Consider the following 7,276-nt stretch of genomic DNA (forward strand, 5'->3'; position numbering starts at 1 on the left):
GTATTACAACTTATGGTATGGTGATTGGAAGTCATAAATTCCCAATTTAAATGCATGACCATGGTAGGGATTTAAAGGTGATTATTTGATAGGATTTGTTGGTTGGGTGTGAATGGATGGTCATACATATGTTGTTGGAAGTTATAAATTTGTTAGGAATGATGGTGGAATGAATTGTTGGTTAATGGTGATAGTTGGATGAACCAACACTATAGTTATGAGGTGTAAATATCTATGCCTACAAGGTGTTTGATAATATGCCTAAATGGCATAAGTTATGGAATTTATTACTAATATTGGGTTCCATTGGATGTTGTTGTTGTAGATTGAAGGTTCTTAGTAGTGTGGATCATTGTAGTATCACTAAGGGGCAAATTGAGGTATGTAAGGCTAACTCTTTACGTTTGGGAATATCTATGATTCTCCCTACGTCCCATTCATCATGAACATTACTAGTTTCCTCAGAAAGTAATTATGCCTTGGTTCCATGAATAGAAGTAGAACTTATATTCTCTAGATGACATAGTTTCATAATCATTCGATATTCTATGAGTTTCAGTTATGACAAATCAACTTATTATGAATACTCATCTCAGTTTAATCCTATTCACTATACCAGTATCATGTAAGTCGGTATGGCTCATTATTTCAGTATCACATATTACAGTATGATTCTCAGTTCCTGATTTAAATTCCTGAATGTTGAACACCTGCATTTGGGCCTGAGGCCGCAGTTTATGCTTTATGCATTTTGGACCTGAGGTCGCAGTTATGTATACGTATACTTGGGCCCGAGGCCGCAGTTGTGCATATATATATATATATATATATATATATATATATATATATATATATATATATATATATATATATATACATATATAGGCCTAAGGCCGCAGTTTTAATATTCAGTTAAATAGGTCGTTCATCATTTAGAAGAGGGAGTATTCCCATCCTTACTTCCTTGTTCAGTTATCAGTTTATCAACTAGTAGTTCAGTTTCAGTTTCAGTGTTGACAGTTCTTTTGTTCAGCTATTTTACATACCAGTACAATTCAAATGTACTGACGCCCTTTTTTTCTCGGGGCATGCATCTCGCGATGCAGGTAATGATTTTCAGGTTGATGATACTGCTTGCTAGGACATCTCGTATCAGCTATTGGTGAGCCCCAGTCTTTCGGGGCCTTGTCTCTCTTTTGTTTTAGCCATTATAGTATTTTAGTTAATAAGGTATACCAGGGACCTTGTTCCGGTAAACAGTTAGCATTTTCAGTATTCTTAGAGCCTTCGCAGACTATAACCCAGTCAGTGAGATATTAGAAGGTTTTCATGTGTTAGCCTTGTCGGCTACTTGTTTATGCTTGCAGACCTTTCAGTATTTTCCGCATCTATGATATTTCTGTCACGACCCAAACTGGAGGGCCATGACTAGCACCCGACCATACTTATCGAGCACCAACGAACATTTCATTTACCCTTCATTATTATCTTTTAGGGCTGACGAGATCAATATAAATGGTAGACCTGGATCTTGGACAACCAGCAATAAAATATGACGGCATGAACATACATAGCAGGGGATGACCAGACAATCAAGAAACTACATATAAGGTATGAGCTACCACGCTACTATGAAAGACTATACAACAAAAACTAGCCGATAAGGCATACCAAACTATACATGAGTCGACACCTGTCTATGAGCCTCTAAAGGAACATAAGTGCTGCAACATAGCCGGAACAGGGCCCCGACATACCCATAATGTCTATAACAAAAATGCATACCAAGACCAAGGCAAGTCCGGAGAAGGGATCTCGCCAATCACCGCTGAACTGGACAGCCTACTGTGGTGGGGGAGCTGCACCTGCCTGTCTATCAGGACCTGCAGCATGACATGCAGCGTCCACAAATAAAAGGACGTCAGTACGACTAAAGTACTGAGTATGTAAGGCAGGGAACCATAAATACGATCAGTAATGTAAGCAAGGATAGAGAATATACAACCTGTAACATTTTAGTACCTCTGAGGGCTACTTACATGAAATGCATGATACATATGTATAAATACATAAACCCTTAAAACATTCGCCTCTGTGGGCATCATCATCATCATATCGTACCCGGCCATAATAGGCTCGGTAAAAAAACGTACCCGGCCATCATAAGGCTCGGTAGAATCGTACCCGGCCACGTGGAGCTCAGTAAAACCCAACTGATCAGTGGTTGCACAATAGGTGCCGTACCCGGCCAACTATAGCGTGACTCGGTAGAGTAAAATAGATACATATATATAATGCATGCTCGACTCATGGAATCACATTCTAAACCTTTCGGAGTGACGTAAGGTCGGTATCCTCTGTACACGTTATTAGGACTAACTCTTCACTATGAACCTTATAAGAATCAGGAAGTACCAACAACATTGATAACATAAGAATAAGAGAAGCAACATTAACATCAATCGTTCCATAAGAGGGAAAACAATGTAAGTACTGCTAGCTTCTAAGAGTAGAGTATCTTGGAAGCTCGTTCATTACATTATGTACAATCGGAGTCGTGCAAAAGAAGGAAAGGGATAGCCTCACATACCTTGTATATACTTCCCCAATCTCAAGCTATGCAATTGTCAAAACTCCTTAGTCTACAATAAGAGAAACGATACTATCGTTATCATTTAAGCGTCATAACTATTATGTATCGACCACAACCTATTTTACGATGAAACGGACAGCACCTCCCCTATATATATGACCTCACACCATTCAAAACAGTCACCAAACAGCCCAAACAACATCAATAATAAACATATTGAGCCTCCCAAAATAGTCCACACACAGCCTAATCACTCCATACATACGACGACCACCGTAGTCGTGTCAAACAACCTGGAAATGTTACGAATAACTATCAGCCCATAACCCTACATATATATGGTGTTTCTCCACACCCTTCCTCCTCCAAAACTCCACAAGATAGTAGTAAAATACGCAGCCCAACAACAACGCAAAACAGTCCACAAAACAATAACATTACTACCAAGCCTTTCGATATATATCTCACAAGTTCTAGCTTCAATGGCTTAGCCGCAACTTGGATAATCTTAAATACATATAGAGTAAGAGGTTCCTTACCTTTATACAGAAATAACAACTCTAATTTGACCTTAAATTTCCATGAAATATCCTTCCAATGCTGCCACAACAACAAAAAACGAAACTAGCGATCAATTAGTGTTTTTCGGCACTAGAATCACTTTAGAAGGCTTGAAATCACCTAGGATTGATATTAAGAACATGAGGGAGTATTTACAGAACATAAAACCTTTAAAACAACCTCCCACACGAGCTGGAACGACACAAAAATGAGCAACAACAAGAAGAACAAGAGACTTACTAGCGCCACGGAATTCCCGACACTTGATTTGTGTTGTTTGCCCCTTTTTTGGGTCTTGAATCTTGAGAGAACCTTGAGAGGATGTTCCTAGGGTTCTAAGGTCTGAAAATAGTGAGAAGAAATGACTTAAAACGGGTTGGAGGCATCCTATATAGGTCCAAATATCTTAAACCGCCTTAGTGGGCCCCATAGAGAGGTGCTTGGCGCAGTCTCGCGAAAACACGAGTATATCTCTACTCCGAGATCGTATCGATGAACAGTTTAATGCGTTGGAAACTAGACTAATAGATATTTAATTTTGTTGGTAGATCACCCCGTAATTCCTTGTAAATTAGGAGAAAAAGTTAGAAACATTTGACCTAATGTTTAAGTAAAATTATGAACCTAAGTTGCGACAACTTTTGTCGACTTTTGTTTCATAACTCGTTTGACTTCAAGACTTATGATACGGATATTATATGATTAAAATACCTTAATAAATGAACTCTTGAGTGTATTAAGCACCGCTAGATTACTTGAAAATACGAGTTACAACATCCTTGATTCATTTAACTTCTAATACTTGTTAATCACCCTTATACACTCTTGTATCACTTAAGACCAATAGGATTGACTTCTTATCATCTCAAAGATAATTCCTTCTTGGATTTATGTTAACTAATATATGGCATGAACTAACACATGTGGATATGGGTTGTAACACCCTCCCCCCCTTAGGAACATTCGTCCTCGAATGTAAGGGTTCATGGGGAGTTTAAATCATCGTGGATTCCAATGGAAATTTCCGATCAATTTTCCCCTATAAAATGGTCACTAGCAAAACTTGCAAGCAATTAAGCCCAACAAGTCGTGTCTAGTGGGGTCTCTTTTATGTGTGTGTGCGCGCCACACATGTAAGTAGTTGACCACCAAGACATCTAGGATTGTTACAATTCTTTCATACTCTAGATTGTGCAGTTAGAGCTTTGCTTTCAGGAATCTTTCTAACCCGTGCGAATTGCATATTTCAGAAAAAATGCCTGCAAAAAGAAAGTACACCAGGAGGGCCTCAGCTACTAGCCAGGGGACCACAACTAATACTACTCAGGAGGAGGACACTCCAGCCCAGGGGGTTGCATCGGGCTCAGTGCCCAGTTCTTCAGAAATGGATATTAGGGGAGCTATCCAGTTGCTCACCCAGGTTGTTTCTAATCAGGCTCAAAGGCAGGGAACAAGTGAGGTTCATGAGACGGGTAGTTCCAGGTCTAGGGAATTCCTCAACATGAAACCTCATGTCTTTACAGGGTCTAAAAAGGATGAGGATCTGCAAAACTTCATTGATGAGGTTCAGAAGATATTTCGAGTGATCCATGCTACAGACACTGAGGCAACAGAGCTGGCTGTGTACCAGCTAAAGGATGTTGCCAACATGTGGTATGAAATATGGGAAGAGTCCCGGGGGGAGGATGCAGATCCTGCGACTTGGAAAGATTTTGCAGATGCGTTCCTCAAGCACTTTCTACCCATTGAGGTCTTGGAAGCTAAGGCTTGGAGTTTGAGAGACTTAGACAAAATGATATGAGTGTGAATGAGTACTACCTCAAGTTCGTCTCTCTGGCCAAGTATGCTCCGGAAATGGTACATGATATGAGGGCCAGAGTTAGGCGGTTTGTGTTGGGGCTTTAAGATTATTTGTTTGATGATGCTAATATAGCTGCTCAGAATAATGACATGACCATCACTAAGATAGTTTCCTTTGTTCAAGGGAACGAATACAGGTTGAAGGAAGAAGAGCGGCTACTGAGAGAGAAGGAGAGGGAATTCAGTAAGAGAGCTAAGTCTGCAGGAAATTTCAACCATGGGGGATCTCAAGCAAGAGGCAATCTCCAGTTTTTCAAGAAATCAAAATCAGGACCTGCTCCATCTTCAGCTAGTGCACCGGTTCCGAGGATGAAGTTTAACAAGAAAGATCAGAATTTTAGAACAGCAGACTCGCAGTCACAGGCTATTGTAGGCTACAGAGTCCCTGGTTACCCTATTTGCAACACATGTGGTAAGAGGCACCCGGGGTTGTGTCGTTTGGGAAAAAATGGTTGCTTTGGGTGCGGTCAGCAGGGCCACTTCTTGAGGGATTGTCCATCGGAAAAACAGAACAATGGAGGCAACGCAGCTTAGTCCACTAATTCAGCAGCCCATCATAACTCTCAGGCCCAACAAGGGTGCGGTGCAACAAAGTCTAATAATGCAGGCGGTGGTCAAAACTACTTGTATGCACTGGCAGACCATCGGGATACAGAGGCTCGTGGAGATGTTGTCACAGGTATGCTAACAATATTCACTTTTGATGCCTATGCTCTTATAGATCCGGGAACCACCCTATCTCATGTAACCCCATATATTGCAAAGAAATTTGGGATAGAACCAGAAAAGTTGTGTGAACCCTTTAAAGTGTCCACTCCAGTTGGAGAATCAGTTATAGCAAGGTATATCTATAAGGGATGTCCAGTTAAAGTGCATCATCGTCTTACTGTAGTAGACTTAGTAGAATTGGAGACGTTAGACTTTGATGTGATCATGCGCATGGATTGGTTAGAGTCATGTTATGCCAAAGTGGGTTGTAGAACCAAAATAGTAAGTTTTGAATTTCCCGGTGAACCAGTCTTAGAATGGAAGGGTGATGCAGTAGCACCTAGGGGTAGGTTTATTTCCTATCTTAAAGCTAGAAAGATGATCTCCAAGGGATATATCTATCACCTGGTTCGAGTTAAGGATGCAGATGCTCAGATCCCCACTCTCCAGTCAGTACCAATTGTAAATGAGTTTCCAGAAGTGTTTCCCGAAGATCTCCCTGGAATTCCTCCCGATAGAGAGATTGACTTTGGAATTGATCTACTTCCAGGCACTAAGCCAATATCTATTCCGCCTTACAGAATGGCTCCAGCAGAGTTGAAAGAGTTAAAAGTCCAGTTGAAAGACCTTCTAGATAAGGGATTTATAAGGCCAAGTGTCTCACCTTGGGGCACACCGGTCTTGTTTGTCCGAAAGAAGGATGGGTCATTGCGCATGTGCATTGACTATTGTCAAATGAATAAAGTCACCATCAAGATCAAGTACCCTCTTCCCAGAATAGATGATTTATTTGATCAACTTCAGGGTGCCCAGTGTTATTCCATGATTGACCTCAGATCGGGATACCATCAGTTGAAGGTTAAGGAAGTTGATATTCCCAAAATAGCTTTTAGGACTCGATATGGGCATTTTGAATTTTTGGTAATGTCATTCGGTTTAACGAATGCACCAGCAACTTTCATGGACCTTATGAATAGGGTCTTCAAGCCTTATCTTGATTTGTTTGTTATCGTGTTTATTGATGACATCTTGATTTATTCCCCGTAGCGAGACTGACCATGCCAGACATCTCAGAATTGTGTTGCAGACACTGCAGGATCACAAGCTATATGCCAAATTTTCTAAGTGTGAATTCTGGTTAAAATCAGTAGCGTTTTTGGGCCATATCATCTCAGGGGAAGGCGTGAGGGTGGACTCTCAGAAAATAGAGGCAGTGAAGAATTGGCCTAGACCCACCTCAGTATCCGATAAAAGAAGTTTCTTGGGCCTAAGCAGAATATTATAGACGTTTCGTAGAGGGATTTTCTTCTATCTCGTCCCCTTTGACTAGATTAACTCAGAAGAAAGTCATCTTTCAATGGTCGGAAATGTGCGAGAAAAGTTTTGAGGAGTTAAAGAAGAGATTGACTTCAGCTCCAGTGCTGACACTACCAGAAGGAACCGAAAGGTTCGTTGTCTATTGTGATGCTTCAGGGGTTGGTCTTGGGTGTGTATTAATGCAGCACGGTAAAGTCATAGCCTACGCGTCGAGATAGCTCAAGGCTCACGAGAAGA

General features: G+C 40.8%; 1 pseudogene; it reads left to right on the plus strand.

Annotated features, from left to right (window-relative positions):
- Positions 1 to 4,409: 4,409 nt before the first annotated feature.
- LOC104245864 (uncharacterized) lies at positions 4,410 to 7,007 on the plus strand (annotated as a pseudogene).
- Positions 7,008 to 7,276: the final 269 nt, after the last annotated feature.

This window comes from Nicotiana sylvestris, chromosome 9, assembly GCF_000393655.2.
Source record: "Nicotiana sylvestris chromosome 9, ASM39365v2, whole genome shotgun sequence".
NCBI lineage: Eukaryota > Viridiplantae > Streptophyta > Magnoliopsida > Solanales > Solanaceae > Nicotiana > Nicotiana sylvestris.